Genomic DNA, 22,173 nt, shown 5'->3' with positions numbered 1-22,173 from the left:
CGCCAGAGAGAACAAAAGTCAGAGGTAACGGAAGAGGAGAGCGATCCATCGCATGTTTAACGAAGCGCGACTGCTCGGGATTGCGGTGAACAAAGAGCGGCAATATCGAGGGAAGCCACGAGCTGTGGTAGAGCGAAGGAACGAGAACGGGCGGCAGCGAAAAGGGGGCACCGGCGATCGTAGAAATGGGCGCAGTGCCACAAGAAACTGACTAACTGGTAATTAGCATATTCCCAGAATATTTCGGCGACACGCGATGTGCCGTTGCCGCTGGTGCAAAGTTTTGCCATCGCTCGGATGCCAGATCGAGAGGGAATTCGCTCAGGCCAGTCAGATTCTGGTACACAACTCGTCGCAGAGACATGCACGGCGCCATCGGTGGATTCCGCGCTGAGTGATCAATACGAAACTGTAAGTCGATTCAGAGGGAAGGAATATGCGCAAGATTTGGTAAAAATCTGCGAAAATTCTGCGGCGGTATTCTGAGGCCTTCTTTTTCACCGCGTACCTCCCTTTCGGTATTCGAAAGTTTTGCAAATCATTCGAGTACTATGATTAGTGTCGGTCGTATCTTGAGAGACCGAGAAGCAGAATTAGCTGCTGCAGAAATCGATAACAGATGACAAATGGTTCTCACTTGAACATTTCGAGTATTATTTGAGTACCTGCAGACGATACTGGGCGGACTTGAATCTGCCGGTATACAGAAAGTATTCGGTTTATGCTGGCAGTACCACCACTTCGTGAAATTTACATCGCAAAACGTAAGTAAATTTTCACGTAATTTAACGCATCACTCCGACGCAAGACACACTTGGCTGTTCAACTACTTGATAATTGCTGCATCGACGAGATATGAACAGCCGTAAATTTCGCAAGAGCCGCTCGATTAACACCTTTTATTGGGCGATTGTCTTGTCTTTGTTCCGTCGACGCGAGCGGTCTTGCAAAACCTGTCGCCCGTGAACGTACCGCCTCGCTTCGACGAATAATCTTTCTTTCACCACCGACCGTCGTCGATTATCCGTGCGTGTAATTGGATCTAATTGGACATCGATCTACGTACGATCCTCGGCCCCGCGTTGTCTGTTCCGCGACTCTGATCCACCACCATCGAGGCCAATCGAGGGTTACTTGCGAAGCTCGATTATTACGCGATTAATGACACGATGACTCAATTAGACGGCGACGTGCCCGCGGAATTCAGGCGCCTTGGAATCGAAACCTACGCGTGCATACGCCCTCGGTACCATACAGTCTTCTCAGTCTGATGCAACGCGTAATACTTTGCCGTGGCTTCCGATGTCTATACAGAAAATTATTATCTCATGATACAAATATGCCGTAAAATACAAAGAAGTGAATATTAAAAAAGTATTAGGAGAAGCTAAATTCTTATGGAACTCCTTCGAGATCCGATTTCTGCCTGAAATCTGCGAGAAATCTTATTATTATGCATATTGAGAACGATACGTTATCGACATAATATGTGGAATTTCTGAGTGTTGAGTGCCAATCCTTACGAATAACGGGAATAAAAAGAAATGAAGGAGTAAACATGTGAATGTATACCTGTGCTAAATATAGCGTTTAATTCATGTCGCTTCATTGTTGTAACGTATCATGGTACAAAAACGTTCACACAAGATCGCTATTTAAGCGCGCAAAGCAAACACATAGCGTAATTTTTATTTGCACACGGATAAACAAGACGAAGCACGTTCTTCCGTACGTGGCTGAGGGAGAGAGGAAGGTATAGCTCGAATCTAACAAGCAAATACAGATCGTATCAGCCATTATGCTCGCCCTATTACGGTGATTAAGCTGTGCTCGTGTATAATCGTGCGAGTCACGGAGTATTGTCCGCATAGTGTCACCGTGTTATCTCGTCTCGAACGAAAGCGTCACGTGTTGTCTGCAGTTTCCCTTCGAAGCGTCTCATGCGACCGATTTTTCTCCTTTCTATTTAGATAGTTTGCACTCACGATGAGACAGAAGAGTTAACCTAAACAGGTCTTGCAAAAATGACGCTGGTATGACGAAAGGTAAAATATTCGCAAACGAGAGATGATGCAAGAGACGAAGGGACTACTATATTTATCTAGTCAAACGATTAGATAACGTGAGATTACGCTCTTCACTCTTCGTGAATACAGATCGCTACCTGACTGCCGAAGGTCTGTTTATTTATCGCAAAAGGAGCGAGCTTCAACTGGATTTTTTCGTGACTTGCGCTCTTCTGGGAAAACCGTAGTGACCGCTTTCACTCCGCCACCATTTACGATTGGTTCAAGGTTTCCATCCTGTCCTTTTCTTTTTGTCTCGTGTTGCACCTGCAACATAAAAGAACACGGAAACGTGATTATGATGTTGCCGCTGCGCACGCCCAGTCCCAACAAGAGCGGGCACAAAACATGAGGAAGGTGAAAAGAAGTTGCGGATGATGGTGGTCGTAGGCAGGATAGCTGATTTAAGGAAAGATATACAACCACATGAAAGTCTTGATCCGCATTGCGATTATGGCGGATATGAAATTTGAATACAAGCTATCTGGCCGGGATGAAATTGACTTGTACATTCCTATTGAAAGTGTATCTATCTCCCACGAATGTTTTCTCGTGTAAGTATATATTTTTATGCAATATATATATATATATATATATACAATACATATACATATTTAAAAACACCATTCATTTTTTCATATACCATCCCAATATCCCGTGCTACGCACTCAGCGCAGCAATTAAGCCGCGGTCATGCGCAATTTCTCCCCCCCCATAATTTCTTTATCTCTGAGGCGCAGGGCAATTAATCAGATCGCGGAATTAGTGGTTTCGGAAAAAAACGGTCTTACATCCACGGGAGAAAATTATCGTACGCGCAACGCGCCCGAACGTGAGCGCGAGCGCGAGCGCGCTCGGAGGCTCTCGTGCCGGCCGCGCGGCAAAAAGAAAATGCGACTTTGAGGGAAAAATGTCCGAGCCGATATGGTTTGCCCTGGAAGGAAAGGTGGCAGGTGATGTGGCACGCGATACGAAAATTACGGTGGCATCGATCAATACATGCAAGAATCGACAAAGGGGCAGCAGAAGCAGGCGCATCAATGGCGGCAATGCTAATTTCCAGTACTCGCTCACACGACGTCTCTCGCGTCTTTCGCTGAGACACCGAGGCCGAGACGTCCTACCTGTGTGCGTGTGCTATACCTCTGTTCTGTCCGCTCCTCCTCCTCCCCCCCCCCAAAAAAAAATAGAGACAAGAAAACAGAAAATAGAAAAAAGATTCCACGGCGAAGTAATTGAAACCTGCGAGGAGCTCGACCTCACTGCATGCGTGTCTTTACAATGTGCGCGACATCGCCGTTTTTAGATTTATAATGACCGCTGATAAACGCGCTACTTTATTCCTCCGATGAGAATCGCGGTTAGAATGTTTTAGCGGTGGAACGACACGCAAAGAGGGCACTTTAATAATTAAACAAACACTGTCTGTGGAGTTTATTAGTTAGCTACTCGGCCGCGTGTTAATGAATAAACGCGTGATGAATTGACGCCCCCTAATTTAACAATTACGCCGGATCGATCCTTAATTTGCATTAATTGCATGTCCCGATAGCGAGCAATGACAACACTTTCTCAGTTTAATTTGTGATTGAGGCTTCCCGCATAAGTTACGGAAGCACGCCGCCCGATAAGGGCGCTCTCCGCAGCAGCGCGACGGCGACGCTTATGATTCCGCAATTATGTGGAAGCGATAAATCGCCAATTCGACATGATACCAGCGAGGAGTTAATGAAAAACACGGTTTTACCCGCGTGCGCAATTGATAATTAAAGTCGATGATAGACCGGGCGAAATTGCGACTTTCCATCGAACTGCGACTGGATCGAACCGCGGAGATGGAGCACGCGAGCAACGCATTGTCACGTGATTGTTGCTTACTGAGTACGCAAATCACGCGATCTGCGGTAAAAATCTGACATTATCCCTCTTGCTTACGTCGCGGTATACGCAATTTTGTATTGTCCATATTGGCAAGAAATTGCCGATGAACGTATTGCCGGGCATCAATCGGCAGTCGACAACTACGTGCTAAATCTTTAACGATTGTGGTGACATCATTATTTTGCTGGTATCACTTTTTTTTATTTAATTTTCGTGCAATGAAGTAGCTGCGTGTGTATATGTAACTGAACAATCCAAGTTGCTGAGTTCATATTCAAGATGTGGAGTCAACTGCGAATCAAATGCGAGACTATCACAATAGAGTATTGCTGGATTTGAGCTGATAATTACTCATCAAATATAACTGTCTTGGAATGCACCGAGAACGCATTCCAAGTTTAATGGCTGTTGGTACGGTCGGTCTCAGTTCCACTGCGCTACATCAGAAATGACTTTTGATCGAAGCGTGTAACTTGCGAGTGATGTCGTGTGTGTAATTCCAATGTGCGGCACGATTATAACTGACAGCGTTCTACTCAGTTGCGCGCTAAAAAGGCGGTCGTATATCACCCTCGCGGAGGAAACCCCTTTTTATCGTACATGTCTGCCGCGATTATCCTATAGTCAGAAATTGCTTCATGAACGGATTAGCGAATGGAGGCTCGGTTAGTTTCTGTCGATCGATCGTTTAAACGTTAAGTCCCGAGCGACACCAACGATTGGTTCATTGGCCATTGATGTTTCCATGTGACCGTTTTAATTGTCTAGTTTAGTCGTATTCTTCAATATCGGACAAAAATGTTTCGCAGTTTATCACGGAAAAACGACGGAGTGTGTGAGAGAAGTGGAGGGTCTCCTTGAGGACCAAGAAACTCGCTAACAGCAGCCAGTGCTGTCTCTGTGAACCAAATAATTCTTATACCTAAATACCTACCTGAATACTTATTTAGGTATTTTCATGAGTAATCTATCCAACTATACATTTAAATGTCTACGTGGGTACTAGTTCGAATACTTATCCAACTATATATTTCCTGAGTATTGCCAAACCATTTACCTGGGTTTTGGTTTGGTTTGGTTTGGTATGAACCTAACTATCGAACCTTGTAGGTTTTAGTTACCTTAAAACCTATTTGCCTGAATGCTTGATGTTTGGTTTGAGCATCTGAGTACTTGCCCAGCTACTTGCCTGGTTATTTGTTTGGATGTTTACTTGAGTATCAGCCCAATTTGCCCTGAATACCAACCTGATGTTCAAATTCTCGATTACTATTCGTCTATTTAGACACTGATAGCACTAATAGCAATTATCAATTGTTTACAATTATGAGGATCAACGCGAATTGACATTTGACTTTTTCTTTATAAATTCGTGCAAAATCCAAAGATGTCTTTTTTCCTTTTTTATGATAATATGTTGCTTGAATAATATAAGAGTTTCCAGTTTTTTTGTCTCTATCTCTTAATCCTTATAACGTGCATGTTTCTTTCTTTGTTTATAAACAATTAACGTGCCATTATCAAGACATTATTCAGGCTTAAACGTGCTATTATCGAAACAATAATTCTCACTTCGCGTACGTTCTTTAGCACAAACCATATAGCCATAAAGCCATAAATATTAATCCAGAACGCGAATTTAATCAAGTGCGAGAAAGACGACGAGCTCGAAGACATACGTTTACAAGAGAAGGATCAGAAATAAAGCCAGGTTCAGGAAAAGGGGGAGGCAAAGAAGTTGGTGGAAGAAGGAGAAGAAATACCTAACGCCGATCGAAGAGAGGGAGCCCCACCTCTTGTGAGAGCAATGCCGTGCCGGGACAGGCCCGTCGAAAGTTAAGGATACGCGGGGAGCGAGCACAACTTCGTCTAACCTTACCTCACTTCCACTCTCGGAGGCCTCCGCACGGCCGGCGATCCCGTGTATGATTTCCAGCCGGTCTGCCATTGGTCGGCAGGTCTGTGCGCGGTTACCGCCTTCCCCATTAAACAAAACGCTACGAGAAGAGGGACTGAATTAAAAATCGAAGGGGTTTGGGTCCACTACAGCGTGTTTTCGGCCTTGCCGCGGCATTGTTGTGACTTGTATGCTCCTTTTACGAGCATCTGCTTGTTTGGCCACGACCCGTCGACCCGAATCGCAGCTGCAATTATTCCCCACGCGATTGAGGAAAATACCTTTGTAATTCTATTACCAAATTCTATCACCAAAACGGCGCGATAAACAAACATATCAAGGTAGGGTAGGTAATTGGGTAGATAAATCAAGCAAGTACTCAGGCAATCAGTCGGCAAGTACGCAGGTGAATAGGTCGTAGTCGGATGGGTACTCGGGCAGGTATCGGGATAAGTACTCGGATAAAAGTCTTCAGGTGTGAAAAATATTCAGTTTATACCGGTTGCTACTTGCAATTTTCCCGCTATTCAAGGTTCAACTCAGACTGTTCTTGAGCTATTTTATGCGAAGAACTTCCAAGATAAGATGTTGATAGGGCGAAGTTCATAATCCAGTATATTCGTATGTCGCCAACCAAAGTTGCAGTCGGTCAATAAGATTGCATTAGCAACCCCCTCCCCCCCCTCGAGAAATAAAAGAAAAGTGAGGTCTTTAGTGAAGTCTTTAATGTCTTCAACTTCTTGTATGTATGACTTTAGTTCAGAAGCGTATTAGACGGGAAAACCGTCTAAGCTCTTTGGACCTGACCATGATTGCAGAGAGTAGACGAGAGTAATTATAAATTATAAATCAGTATCATTTTCACCATTGATCTGCTGAATACCCCACTCTCCCCGAAGGTATTCCACTTTCACCGCAAGTATAAATAAATATCACATTTTCTCGCCAAGGGTGGTCACGGGGCGAAGACGGCACTGTGATCGTGCCGAGAAAAGAGCGCGATACCGATACCTTGATATCTCGCAGGTTAAACCGAGGGGTTAACTCTCTTCTCTGCCTCGTTCTCTTCCTCCTTCACGTACGATGCACCAGGCCCAAGGAACAGGAGGTGACGGAGGAAGGGGGGTCCAGCATTGTTCGCGGACAATGTAAGCATGTCCGGAACAAAGAACGGTAATCGACCCGTGTAACATTTATAACGTAATGGGAGGGCCTCTCCGGCCCATAATAATATCAATTACTGGGCCCGGAGGAGTAAGGGAAACACACTACGAGGACGGAGAGTGGAAGGAAAGCCGGCGAGGTCGGCGGGCGCGGGTGGAGGACCTTAGATCGAGGGAAGCGGATCGGCGACGCGGATTCGCGGATCTGTCAGGCAGAAAATTGACGACGAGGCCCTCTTCTACGCCGGCCGGCCAGCTGTCTTCGAGATCGAAAGAGGACGCCGTGACGCACTCGTTAGACCTCGTAATCGGAGAGTAACGAGATTCGCGTGTGAAGCACGACGACTTCGTGATTCCTGATTGGTCCGGAGCTGCCCTGATGATACGCTATGGCTACCTAGATTTTTGTCGATTATGGCCTCGTACGATGATCTCTTAATGAGAACGCATGTTTGCTTGACCTTTCGCTTCACGGGATTCGATGGTGCATGTCCCCTAATCAAGTGCAAGTTCTTGCACTGTTTATCATCGCTGCTTCTAATCGTCATAGTACTCAATCAGATGATGATGCCTCTTACGTCAGACTCTCGTTCGGCCTCTTTAATCTTCATGTGACTTGGAAGAGAAGTTGCTATTTCCAACGAGAGAGAGATTATGTTAAGGAGCGCGCATTAATTAAGGTAGAAATTCGGCGGCGCCGATATTTTTCCACGTAATCCCGTGAGGGCTTGAGACGATGCGCGGGAATTAGAATACGATACTACGAAAATCACGAGATGATGATCCGCCACCATGATTATTGGCATTAGGCGCGTCTGTCGCGCCTACGAATTTTGCGAGATCGTTCCTGGGGTTTCTGAGGTCGGCCGATGTTGTTCGGGGCAGTTGGGGAGCGGCGCGATACCGGCGAGTATCATGGTTTTATTCTTTCCACGGCCAAGGAAAAAATGTAATTGGCTTGACCGAAATCTATCGCCAAGGGTGGAGAAGACCGTGCGCAGGAGGGATGCACGGGGATGAGCAAGGGAGAAAAAGCGCGTGTGCGAACGAGGCGACCTCCCGTAATAACAATGATTAGGACGACGAAACGGACCGCGAAAAAACGAAAGAAAAGGGACACGGGGAGAGTGGGAAAGAGGGAGAGGAGAGAGAGAGAGAGAGAGAAAGAGAGAGAGAGAGCTTAATGCAACGAAAGAGCTTCGGCTTCATCGCAAAATGGCGGCAAACAGAAAGACTCGAGACAAAATGTAACAAGACAGGGAGATTCATCGTATCTCTCCTTAATATATACGTAATAATACACTAAATTTTGAAAACCCTTATGCTTGTTGCAGTTAACGATACGCGAAGGGGGAGAGATGCTTTCACGAAGTGACCGAACAGAAATGTCTTCTCGCGACAAACAGAGTGCGCAGTCGCTGGTGCATCAAGATTTCTCTTCGCTCTTAAATCGTCGGCAGCCAGCAACGTAACCGGTAGAATGCGTGTCCCGTGCTCTCCGGTTTCCGTGCGCATCGCAAGAAGTGGAGCATTCCAGGCTGCAACGTATGCACGCGATTTTCTGCCTTTATCCCGCATCCCTTTTCGGGGATCGTTAAAAATCCACTCTGCCGGCGCCATGTAGTTTCGGGCTTTCCGCGGAATGCGCGCCAGGAAAAAAGCGCCGGCGAACGGGCGGCGCAGTTATGTCACTATTAAAAACGCATTAATCCCGAATTTTGGTCCGGATCGTGCCGTCGGCTTGCGCTTTATGCCGACTGTACGACGTAAACGACCAAGCGCTGACTTTGCATCGCACGCGTGCTATTCGAGACGATGTAAAAGGCGCATGGCGCTATTACCGCGCGCACTAGCGTTTTTGTCCGCGCATACGTCGAGGAAAGTTGCGTCGAATTCGACGAACGCATCCTCCCGTGGCAGAGATTAGTGCCGCCAATTTGAACCGGTACTGCCCGGAATAATCGAGTATTTGCGTGCTTGGGTCCAGCGATCGCGTTTGTACTCGGGAAATATCCGAGCGCCATGTGTTATTGATTCTCACACTGGCTGGTGTCGTATCTCTTCCTTCAAGATACCATGTACATGCACTTAATCACGGTACTCGAGTACTCGAGAATATCCGAGAAACACTCGAATACCAGATGGAACTGGCGGTACTCGAGTACCTCAGTCCACAGCACAGCGATATCGGCTACCGCCGCGTGTCGTTTCTGCTAAAATCCTGGCGTAATATGCAAAACTAATGCAATCTGGTTCACGATTATATAACTGAGAAATAGAAAAATAAAAATCAGAGGAGAGGGAGAGTAACGTGAAAAGAGAGCAAAAGAGAGAAATGCTTTGTTTCCGACGACGTTTAATAAGAGAGTTTCGAGAGTTCGGAGAAAAGTTTGCATTTGTCATCGCGAGAATCCAACGGCATTGTTCCGCACTTAGGATTAAAAGGCAGCGATTCAGTCAACCCCCGACGAGGGGTGAGGCGGCGATGAAGGGAACGGATGCAATATTACGAACGTCATTGACAATGAGAGAACAACGAGTGACGACCGATGTACTCGAAAGCGCGACGATGCGGCGTGGGAGAAGCTAGAGCTTCTAAAGCTTCGCTAACCGTCACCACCGCTAATGGCACTTCTCCGACCGACGAGGGGGAGATTTTAAGCTCGTTCCGCGGGAAAACTGTTGATTTTCCCCGGATAAGAAGTTACCTTTCCACTGCATCGTTTTTCGAATAATTGATCAATCGACGAATTTCGTGTGACTCAAGAGAGAGAGAGAGAGAGAGAGAGAGAGAGAGAGATCTGCACAGCTTGGAGTTGGACGTCAAATCGAATTAAAATGAAAATCCGTCCAAAATATGTCAATATTACACACATCGCGCATTATTAACTCGCGACATTTCAGTCGAACAGTTTGCAACAAATTGAAAGAAACATTGCAATCAATGTATCGAAACTTTCTCTCATCAAAACCAATCTGGCTGAATCCATCGACAGGACAAGCGTGTCCCTCGAGACTCATGAAATACCAAGAGGATCGAATGAAGGACAGAGGTTTCGCCTTTCTCGCTCCCTCATCCCCTTCTCGCTTCTCCCTTTTGTTTTAATAATGCGTCGCTGTAAAGGAATATCATGGTACCCACGAGGAATCGACACAAGCCGGACAAAAAGAAGAAGCATCGGCGGAACGGAATCGAGAGGGAGCGCGTCGAGAGACACCCTCCTGCCTAATTCGATCGAAGCCTCATTATGATCTTAGAGCTCGTCTCAGGAAACCTAGCATTAGTATAAACACGGATCGGGAGTACCATTATCCAGGCCGCGGCGGTGGCCCGTTTTGAATACGAAGCAGAGATATTATGTTAATCGGTCCGGCAACATTACAATATGCGATCGGCCGCGTTGCTCTCTTCTCCCGGGGGCTTTTTTTCGGATTTTTCGCCCACGTACTGCGCCACACGCGTATGCATATATGTATGCGCATCTCTTCGGGGAAAGGACGTCGCAGAGAGGGAGAGAGAGAGAGAGAGAGAGAGAGAGAAAGAGAAAGAATGAGAGGGGAGTGGGAGGAAAGAAAATAATTAATAAACGAAAAGAGAGCGGCGCGAGAGTCGTCGTCTCGCCGTCGATACCGCTCTGTCTCCTATGAATATTTATCCGGATCAGACTTGGATGGTAAGAAATGGCCGCTTGATGCTTCGTTAGTCGCTCGACAAAGGGCTTCGATCATCGCTCGTACCCTTTTTAACTTCTGCAGAGTAATTAGACGTCGCGAAGATGTCCCACCTAACTCGTCGTCTAACTCACGGCGTCTGTTCTGACGGGGTCGAGCGTGAATACGCGCGATCGATAAGGTTGCCGAATCGTCGCAGGTAGTCCGATACGGGGAAATCTCGCTTTGAATTCGTGTCACCTTTTGCGCTCGTCTTTGCAGATTAGGGGAATCGGAATTGCCGTGCCGAAAGAGTTAATCGCTCGGCCGGCAATTCTGATTGAATAAAACATCGCCCGCTAATCAGTCAAGTTTTTTCTAACAAAGACTCGCGTACCTGCACAGTCAAATATTGTCTAATTGTTCTCAGACGCATCGCCTACAATTCGTTCAATACTTTGAATTGTAGAATACCGTAATTGTAATCCCCGATAGTTACGCTTATTATTTTAGAACGTCCAAGTTGCCAAGTGCAACCATATACTTGTTTGTATTTTTTTATCTTCCACAATGGCTTACGCGCTATTTTGTAGGATTGAAACGAAGCGAAAATCCTCCTTTGGTGGAGATGAAAACGCAGATGGCAGAGGTGGAAACCATATTGTGCAATCACACAAAGGAGTGATCATACGTACTGAATTCCTGGAAGCGATTCACGGCATCGCTGTCTGCGGATCAACGCGTCTTCACACTCGTGCGCACGGTGCTATCGATTATTGAAGTAACTTTAATTGCCGTCACATACGTAACCGCCGTGGCAAAATATCCACGATCTGTAGTTACAATTGCATCACAAATTGTACGGCCTACCCGTCGACAGAGCTAACGCGTATAATTTCAAGTCTTGTTGCTCGCCTCACTCATTGGGTTACCTCCGAGCATTATATCGACGTAATAATCATTTCGGAATGTAATAATAAAATAACCCGCGTGAATTGATATTATAATAATATTGACGGGAGATTATATTGGCGTCTTTCTTTTGTGGTCGATTCCACGAGTCGAGAATAACTCGGTTTAATCTTGGGGATTTACCAACCCAATTACCGTTCTCCTTTGAATTGATAGAAATTTACGACCCGGCCGACGAGTTTCAAGTGAGATTTATCGTTATGTTCAACAATAGATGTCATGCGAGAATGTCGACCCGTGACACTGACAAATATATTTCAGCTGGTTTCCGAGCACTACTCGACGACGAAAATACGACTTCGAGACACCTCTCGTGGATTTTGTCACGTTCTTGTCGGATTAATTTTCCCGTGCGATTGATACACGCCAGAATTTAGTCTCTTCCCCATGATGCAGTATCCTCTCGCGAAAATTGCGCAGTAGCTGTCTTCGAATTCTAGCGGATTATAGGGGTGGCAGAGTTGAATGAAGGGTGTAGGAGGATTCGGCTACTGAGGGATCGTTGTTGCCATGGCGACACCAACCCCGTCCTCTGGTCGTTTGCCATCCCCCCGAGAGGGATTCCTCCGACCGTCAGGGAGGGCGCGATCCATATCTGCTAACGTGAAGTCACGTTTGAATGGCCATTTTGTGTCGACATTGGCCGAAGAATATTTTCGAGTATTGCCGTGTCCGTCATTAATCTTGCGTGATTAATGTGTACGTTGAATGTGTAGAATAGGTGTGTGTTTCATTTCACGCCATATTTCATTTTGAACGCTTATATATGAGAGCCTTTGTTCAACTAATTGTTACTGTTTTTCTCCATTACACTATCCGACAGATGTATCACCTGATAAATTATGTAGCGAAATGTATCGATTTCGTATCGTTCGTATGTATCGATACTATTCATCGCAATATTTAGAAGAAGCCTGTGCCATTCTACGTTCGCTCCTTTCGTAAATATTCGTAAATGTAATTTGCGATTTTTATCATAATAACATGTCGCAACGCAGAGATGTCACAGTAGCTGCTGTTATTCGCGCCATGCGCAAATGTTTCCCTCCTTCAGCAACGTGAATGAGAGAATGGTCCGTGCATGAAGTGTAAATACACAGCGCGATGATACCGAATGCGACAACAAAAGTGAAACTTCGCACATAAGTACAAAAGAATCCGAAGAGCATGTGTGCTCTTCCAAGTTGGCTGGGAAAAATCTTGAAACAAAGGACAAGGAAGCGGCTATTAAAAACAAAGTTGCATGATGCCTCGTAATTACATGTTCTCCTTTTTATGTAATCTCCACCGAGCTCTGGCTTCGTGAATTTACACGGTGATGATACACATAGCCTCCGAGTATCATTTGATGCACTTGATACACATCGCGCTCTGCTCACCTTTTAATACTGGAAGCCGCGGCCGAAGCGGCAGGAAAAAGAAATGTGAAATTAAAATCTTCCACCTCGCATTTTAAGTTTAAAATTCCACGATGGCTGCGCAGCAACGGAAACGTCCGAAATGCACGTGCGCCGACGTGCTTCCGAGGCTGAAAATTTTTGCCCACGTCAACGTGTACGCGTGCATTTTAATATTCAAGAGATTAAATTTTCCTCTGAAAGACTTTTCCACATAACTGTAATTATACAATGATTTATAATTATATATTGCAATAACGTGCGGCATTACGTGCGCAGTTGCGCAAAAATTTGACTCCGCCGCACGAAGAGATTTTTTTTCACAGTGTGCACTTATTTTCGTCGTACCGATAAACCATGTGTCTGCAAGAAGAAGAAGAAGAAGAAGAAGAAGAAGAAGAAGAAGAAGAAGAAGAAAATTCAAAATTTTCCTTCGACAGTTGCGTTCGTCGGTTGCTCGGATCGAAGACAGCTACTGCGCGTTCTGGAATATCCGAAGAAGCACTGTGCCCGCCGGGTAATTATTAATTACGCTCGGTGGCTATCATCGCTGGTATCATTAAACGAACGCAACAGTGGCGGTTAGACCGTCAACACCGATAATGTCCCGCGTGATTAATTATTCCGCGGCATTCACACCTCTCGTGCTCACGCCGCGCCGCCGCGCGGAAGCGCCGCTCGATAATAAAAAACAATTGTTTCCAGCACATTAATCCGGCGCTCGCAGGCCTCGCACCTACGGCTCTCTCAATGACGCTCTGAAGACTCTCTTTGAAACTACTACCCTACGTCCGAGCAGGCGCCCTCTCGAGCGTGCATAGGGGCGCACTGTCGCGACAATGCTCCACATTGCTCCTCGAGCGTCGATTTTGAGAGTCACGCTCCTACAACCGATTACGACGTTAAGAGGAAATAATGGCGCACATCGAAAATTAACAACGAGTACGCGCCAGCCGGATTGTTCATGTCGGATTTGCGCGACACTGGATTGTGCTGTATCCGTCGCTTCGGAGTATCCCTCGCGCGCCCCCAACACCCGGACAATGTTCCAGTTGAGTCGGCAACATCCTCATTAATATCCGATAAATCTGACGGCGCGCAACATCCACGAAATTGCTATTAAATGGAGGCAAGAACACGTGTTGGCCTTAAAACACCTGATACGCGATAAATCGCGCATTACGCGTAATTGTTCGAATTAACATAAACCTTTACTAAAAATATCTTTGTTTCAGGTTCAAGTGGGTGTTCCTACGCGGACGCGAATTTGCACCTTAATGCGTCTCCTTTCGCATGCACATGCGCCTGATTTCTTATTCATTCACACACAAGTGGTCAGGGGTTACCGTGTCTGGCGCTTGATTACGCCACGTAATAGCTCGCGGGTAAGAAAGCAAATGACAAAAAATTAATCCATTCCGGCTGGTCGATTTTATTACGAGTGCTTTCTACGAACAACAGCACGAAAATTTGGTTGCTGCGTCTGGCAAAATTGCTGTCCCTCGCAAAAGGACATTCGATATTTCGCATTTTAGCGCGCTGTCAATATTCGAATATCCTAAATAACAGGGTACTTATACCTGGGCGCCCAAATATTCGGTTATTTTGCAGACTACCCGAGTACTCAAACACAATGATTAGCATAAATGATGACCTCGAGAAAACAAAAGGTAAAACGAAATTAGCTGATGAAAAATCGAATGCTGCGAAAATCGACAACAAAACAGGTATTACCTGCGACGTCCGTTTCCGAGTACGCAGGTTCTCGACCGCCTCGTGGTCGCCGAGTACCCGAGGACTCACGGCTTCGATAAACGTTACACGTACATATGTTACATATGTTACATATACGTAAGAACGAGATATTTCTCGGAAGTTAGCGGAGAAATGAATTCTCTTGGCACGCATAAGTCCGCTGAGCTAATAACAGCACGGGAAAACGGAATGAGGCCGGCCTGAAAATTTCAGACACACCTCCCCCCCGTCGCGGAAATTACAATATTCCGGACGGTCCGAATTTTTTTACAATTACGCCTTCTCGTACAAAGCACGAAAATCCCGATCGAACGATTTAGCCGCCCTCGAGAGATCGTGCCTGGCTGGGGGTGAGAGAAATACATATAAACATATATATATATATATATATATATCTTTTCGAACTGCTCGGGGCCGAGCTGCGTGGCGAAGGCCCATTTGCGATGCAAGTAACTCCACACCCCCCGTGGTATCTTCCAGCTTTAGCGGGCTGCTTCCTACATGTGTGCGCGCGCGGTAGACGATGCACATGCAGCAGACGCGGGCAGAACCTATCTACCATGCACGATCGCTCGGTTGCATATAGGCCGAGACGCGCAGCACGTCATTACGCGCGCGGAAAGCAAAAAGACGAGCGGCTCGCAGCCGGCCAATCGCCGTTCGCGTGCTAATGAATCTGAACCGACCCGACCAATGGCGGTGCCCACGTACCACGCTCTCGCTTGTGCCCGATGTAACCCTCGCAGCTACGTCGCGGAACCGGCCAAGGGTGTGGTGCCCTTCGATCGGTGACTCGAGTCCCACACGATCGGGGTTGAGCGCGAATTAGCGGGGAGCTTTATGGCGCGATTTTTTCGGCTGATAATGCGCGCTACGTTAACCTCCCGGGCTGGAAATTGTTGTTGATGTCGTAAGACCGACGGACGTAACGTCGTTTCGTTTCGTTTCGTTTCGTTTCGTTTCGTTTCGTTAACGTCAATCGGGATGCCAATGCTGGACCTCATTCAGTTGTCCGCGAGAATTCCATAAAGGAGCATCTCTCGTCTCTCCTTCATCCCGATATATCGCGAAGACCGCTATTTCAGGGAGGGAGGCGCATTTCTCTCGCGGTCATCCTCGCTCAATGCGTCTAATGGTGGAGGCGACTGGAGGCGACGGCAACCAAACAGGCACCAAACAGGCACCGGATAGACCTGCTCTGCTCGGCGGCACAGCATTATAATAAAAACCGACGTTATAATAATTAAGCATGAAAATTTCCCTACGTGGGCTCGCCGTGCGCGAGTAATGTTCAACGCACGAGCGGCCACTTAAAAATTAATTCGCTTCATCAATAAGTAACTACGTGTCGTCCCTGAGGCCACCCCGGAGGTGTACGCAGCGGGTTAATACCGGAGAACTCACGCGACTACACGCATTTTTTTATCCTTCAGCCTTATCCCATGAACATTACGCACGGCCATCGGCGATTCGTTGCGTAAGCGATGAACTTGCACATTTCATCCGGACGTCCACACGTCGATACACACAGTCGAATAAGTCGCGCGCACTCGCGTGTGACTCTCCGAGAAAAATGGAATCCGCGAGATCAAAGTTCCGCCGAGACGCTCTCGTCATTCATGTCGCGCTCTCGCTCGATTCGGCTCGACATTTCAACAAGTACCACGTCTCCCGGAGGAGACGTCCTCTCATATCCCCGACGACGAGAACTTGCAAATTCCCGTGCACTTACCCAACGAAAATCAGCAATGGGTTCTCTCGGCTTCCAAGACCGCTTCGACCTTATTTGCCCTCCCCCCTCCCCCCGGCCCCGGGGGCGCGTAAGTGTGTCCTCAAAAGAGCCAGATATCTGGAGCCTCAAAAATGATCCTCTACCTCATGCGCGACGCGGCATGTAAAGTGCGTGCACGAACGCGCACATTGCCGTGCAGGAGCGCCGAGACTCGGTGCATGTGCATACGCGCGCGGCGTGCATTGCCGTCGCAGTAGAGAGCGCGGCGCGGTGCAACGGAGTCGGAGAGGCGCTCAGGGCTATCATTATGGCGGCAGTAGACACTCCCTCCTTATCGCCGGTTTCCAACGCGAGTCCCGGCCGAACGAACGAACGAACGAACGAACGAACGAACGAACGAAGGAACGAACGAACGAACGAACGCACGCTCGCAGCTTCGCTCGCTCGCCATCATTATGTTTTCCGCGGCAAGACGCACAACGACGAACGAGAGAACGAGCGCTGCGTTTCTGTGTATGCAGCATGTGCATGTGCAGCACAACGCGGGCGCGCGGGAGAGCGTGCGCGTCGCAACGGAAAGACGAGAGAGAGAGAGAGAGAGAGAGCGCATGCAGCGCGCGGGTACCGATATAAAGCGGCCCGACATAAGCGACATAAAGCCATTGCCTTGTTTTTCCTCTCGCTTCCCGTAAATCCGCATCCTCACGAGAACTGTTTCTGATACTTTGTAGTCAATATTCTAGAGAACGGACACTCTCGGAGCGTCTCGGGGGATAGAAAGTGGACTGGTGAAAAGGATACAGGGACGTCCCTGGGCGTTTGCCGCACTCAGACGAAAGTTTGGTATTTATAAGTACAACGTGGAAGAATTTGAGTCATGAGGATTATTTTCGTACAGCAGGTGTTAGCTGTAGCGATAATCATTATGCGTGTACACCGTAGCTAATTACATTTTTGTTAAAACAACGAAATGACGTAGCCGAGGCCGAGGTAACTATAAAATTTCAGCAGCGCGTTAACTGTCCTTTTCTCTCAGTGGTGAGCACAGTTATCGCGATGAATTTTCACGATGATCCTGGGCCATTTTCACGACGGTCCCGATCCTTCACGAGACAAGAATTTCTCGGTCGAGTTTACGTGAAGAGTTTCTTAAAAAATCCGGGCACTGAGAGACATTCGAACAGTACTCAAATGGTAAAGAAATGGTGAAGAAAGTACTCGGGTGCCCGGATATTCGTGCTTCGTTTCATCGATTGCAACGGCACGTTTTATTATGATATTATTAATTGATGTGTGAAAATATTACTACGCGGACATCATGATTTTCTTCAGAACGAACGAACGCGGCCACCGTGAAGAAGAAGTCTCTCTGTGCGCGAATTTTGCAGCATTATATTTTTCACTAAATAATACAGCAGTCTTGCGGTAAAAAATGGGGGAATGGTTCAAGGGAAGGAATATTCGTATCTCCGACAAATTGTTTCTTATAGCAGCGCATCAATGTAATTCTCGATACCAGAAGATACGAGGCTCAACAACCGCTCGCGCGATGTGACGGAAGAACCGCTATTCTATAAAAGTAATATGGCGGATAAGGAGGTACCCTGCGACGTTAACGCAACGCACGGGATATGAATTAGATTCAGCTGGGACATATGTCTTATATGTCGCTTTCTTAAACTCCTCTTTTTTACGACAACAGAAATTATGGCGCACACACGCAGTAGCGGCGTGTACGATCGCGGCGCCCACCAGGGCGTGGACCAGAACGCGGTCACCATTGAGCCGTACGTTCTTTCATTTCCTTAAACACAGCTCGGCGAGCTCTGATACTTTGTAATCGATAGTTGTGAGAAAGAGACATAAGCATGTAGTAGAAACTGGACTGACCGGAATGGTAGACCGTAGAAGCGCGGACATCTGTCATTATCGCGAATGATAATGGTTGCTCGGCGTAGCAGTTTATTTGTAACGCTGACGTTTGCTCCCTCCGGGGAAGATAGTTTTATTGAGAAAACGGACCTTTGTAACCCAAAGATCATTCCACGCCGACACTCTCGCATGATCCACTCGAGAGTGCATACTTCTTTGCGCGCGTAAAATAATAATTTATTGTACGGATGGGAGAAAGCGGAGGATTCCGCGATTCCGGAAACAAGGCAGCTTACTTCGAAAGGAAAAAAGATGTTTAAGTTGCTGCATTCCCCGTGAATGTAAGACCGTCTTTCTTATCAGCGACATCGTATCATCTCAGGAGAGAAAGTTCCGTTATAAGAGCACGCCGAACTGGCGTTTTGTAACCCGTAAAAAACGAAATTTCTCATCCCGGCGATGGCATCATCTAATTGCGCACGTACTTTCGCGGAAATCGTGCTGGTTTGTCTCGTCTATTCTTTATAATTTCGACGAGAGGCACTTTTATATACTTCTTGGCATCCGCGGCGTTTACATCGATATCGAGCTGATCTACCGGCTCGGCCGTTTTCCGGAAGAAATTACAGTTTCACCAAAAGGATCGAAATAACGCTCGATCGCGCGTAACGATTAAATACAACAGCCGCTATCATTATAAGCCGGGATCAGATAATGCTGAAAGCGATCGACTTGGCGGCGTTTCGCGAACGTGGAAATATAATCGCTCGTAGGGTTTGTACTATCGTTTCCATTATCATGACACGATCTGAAAGTTAATGCGCCAGTGAGATTGATTCTAACGGCGATTGCTCTGCCAATTGCGTCCTCGGGTGTATCAGCGGTATCGGTCATACGCGACAATTATTGTAATTTATTTGCTTCCTATAATGCCCAGGCCAAGCTTTAATTCGCTTACTACTTTATTAAGCGTTTTCCGTGTCCATTCGAGATACAGTTAGGCCGTTATTACCAGCGCTTGTGTGTCCGAGTATAAACACGACTGTCAGTGCAAACTATCGAGTATCTACCGAGTATTTAAGTACGCGAGTACCACCCCCGGCTGCTCGAAATAATCGAATACCTTGGGGTACTTGGGTCCACAAATCGAGGTAGCACCGAAATGGTAGCCAGCTCTACCATTTATTATTGGCTTCTTCGCGGCTGACTTCGCATCTGCTTATTTTTCCCTCGATTGCTCCAACGTTATTCAGACAATTTGCAAAATAATTGAGTGTTCTGATGATCGAAAAATATCTGAAAAATCTCAATGATACCGCAGTGATATTTGAGTACTCGACTGCTTGGGCATGTGGGGCGGGGGGTGGGGGAGTGGGTGGGGGGGGCCCACATCAATTATTACATATCGAATTATTCATCGAGCAGCCTTCCCCGCCGCTTATCTTTTCATGTGAATTCTTGTCTTATCAAACTTGTCGATCAAAGTACAGAAATAAGACAGATTCATGCAAGACCTGCACAGAATACGCGCATCTTGCGTAAGAAAACATGATCCTTACCTTCCCGGCGAATCTCTCCCGCGTAGTTCTTGCGAAATGGTTTCTCAGAGTTGTTCCGCCGAGCCGAGGGATGTCCTTCGCAGTCGGGCAGACGGCATAAATTCGCAGGTATCCACAAACGATCGGTTCTCAAGCGACAATTATTGTCCGACTCTCAAGTCGTAAACGCTGCAGTCTGGCTGGGTTTCCAAGTTTTGCGCGGCTCGGCGCGACGCCAATAATACTTGCGACAGCTGAACCGAAATATCGGGAGTGATTATTACAGCTAATTGCTGGTATTTCGCCGATCGGAAATGTGAGAGAGAATGATTTCGTGGGGCGCGATCCTTCTATTCGGGCGAGTTCGGCCGTCTCCGCGACTCGGTTGCGCGTACTAAACGTGAGATTTGGATTTTTCCAAGGAATCTTCGTCAAATTTACTTTCGCATGAGTGTCGTGGCATCCGCGTCAGAGAACGGGGAAACGTTTTTCCCAGCTTCGATAGAGTGACCGTCCGGCGAGTGACTCTCGTTGGACTGACATTTCAGACGCGGATTTTTCTTCCTTGCGTAATCAAAGAGACACAGCACCACGCGCACGAATCTATATGTTATGCAATTGAATTGTGCGCTATCGCGCGCCACACACTGGGAGTGCTGCGAGACTTTCTTCATACGGACGTAACGATAGAATCGATTGACATAATCACCTGGCGATAGATAATTCTTCTCCCCGTCCAATTTGCGATACACGAGAGAAGTCCTCCGATGAAAAGATATTCGTCGACGATCACGGCGCCTTTACGTAATCAGCAAGCAGCAACCGCGCGCGTTCTCTCCGTTGGAAAATGCGTTTACGATATTGCCCGATATTGCTCCTTTCAGTTCCTCTCATGCTCCACTCATGGACTCGAACGCCATGTGTAGCCGCCGCCACCTTACGTCCGTGCGATGTGATGTCTATCATTAAACGCGGCTGCAACAGATGCGCAATGACCGTTAAGTATATGAATCTCGAAGGGAATTTAGGAATCAGCGAGGCTGAGCGCGACGACGCTCGACGGACGCAGTTCGCCAATTCCGCGGCGGCGGAACAATACTAAGCGTGTACACGCAGCCAGCGCGACATGTGTGCCATGCCGGCTACGTCTTCATCGCGCACGAGAGGAAGGCCTTTTTTCACCGGGAGCCGTCGAGGGCCACTCTAAACAAAGCCACGGCGATGCTACGTAACATTGTACGCACGGCGATCGCCGATACCCGTCGCCCAGCCGCGATCAATTCGCGAATAAGTCGTCAGAAACGCAACTGGTGTTCTTACCCGCTGATTCCTGCGCGATGGAAAGTGACGTTGACGCTCGGCCGGAACACGTGCCCGTCAGCCCGTCACCGTCCCTTCAGCCTCCCGGAAGAGTTCCGCCGAGCGGAACTCTTCATCTCTGATCGATCATTCGACAGGGAAAAGAAAAAAGAAGGAAAACGATCACTAAACTGCATGAAAACTTCACTGCGTCGCACCTCTGCCGGAACAACACACGTGGTCGGCCGCCATCTTCCATCGCGTACGATACACTCACGCCACGAAGAATTCACGGGAAGTCGGCGGGGAACAGCGAGAGGACAGGAACAAACGGTTCACTCTCGAAAAGAAGCGTCGCGATACGCGCTGGCGCGGGTGTTCCGGAAACGTGCGGTCCCGAGAGCTCTTCGTGACTTTCTTCCGATCGCTACTTTTTTTGTCCGCGCCGACCGCCATGTCTCTCGGTGCCTCACACCACGAAGAAAGTCCTCCACCGCAAAATCGAACGGAGGAAGTGCGAGCGAAGAAGAGGAAACGCGCTCTGCCGTGGCAGGAGCATGTGACAATCCGCTCGCATCGAGGACCGAGGAGAGACTCTATAAGGTGGTTTCCATCCCCCAATAGCACGGCTGGCGCGCTGGCGGCCTCGACGCTGCAATCATTCCCCGGTAATGATTGTCATTACCGGGCACGGGAGGGCGAGCGAGAGCGGGTGGACGAACGGGGCAAAGGGATTGGCCTGCATTGCGATTGCGTTTCTGTCTGGTCCCATTGGCCGACAAACTGCGACTACGAACGCGTCTGTCCCTCGGTGGACGACGACGACGACGACGACGACGACGACGACGACGACGGCAATGGCGACGATGACGACGACGACGACGGCGACGATGACGACGACGACGACGACGACGGCGACGATGACGACGACGACGACGACGACGACGACG

At 47.6% G+C, this 22,173-nt stretch overlaps 1 long non-coding RNA gene across 2 annotated transcripts; it reads right to left on the bottom strand.

Moving 5' to 3' along the window:
* Window positions 1-1,575: 1,575 nt before the first annotated feature.
* LOC112590083 (uncharacterized) lies at window positions 1,576-21,895 on the bottom strand. 2 transcript variants are annotated; one of them, XR_003113981.1, is made up of 5 exons: window positions 21,245-21,895; window positions 20,634-20,899; window positions 19,946-20,178; window positions 5,827-5,944; window positions 1,576-2,333 (listed from the first exon to the last, which is right to left on the bottom strand). It is a non-coding gene; the product is annotated as an uncharacterized LOC112590083 (long non-coding RNA). The 2 variants fall into 2 exon arrangements; XR_003113980.1 differs by lacking the exon at window positions 5,827-5,944.
* Window positions 21,896-22,173: the final 278 nt, after the last annotated feature.

Source organism: Harpegnathos saltator, unplaced genomic scaffold, assembly GCF_003227715.2.
Source record: "Harpegnathos saltator strain DR-91 unplaced genomic scaffold, Hsal_v8.6 scaffold708, whole genome shotgun sequence".
Taxonomy (NCBI): domain Eukaryota; kingdom Metazoa; phylum Arthropoda; class Insecta; order Hymenoptera; family Formicidae; genus Harpegnathos; species Harpegnathos saltator.
Note: the sequence above shows the minus strand (reverse complement) of the source record. Positions and strands in the feature narration are given on the sequence as shown.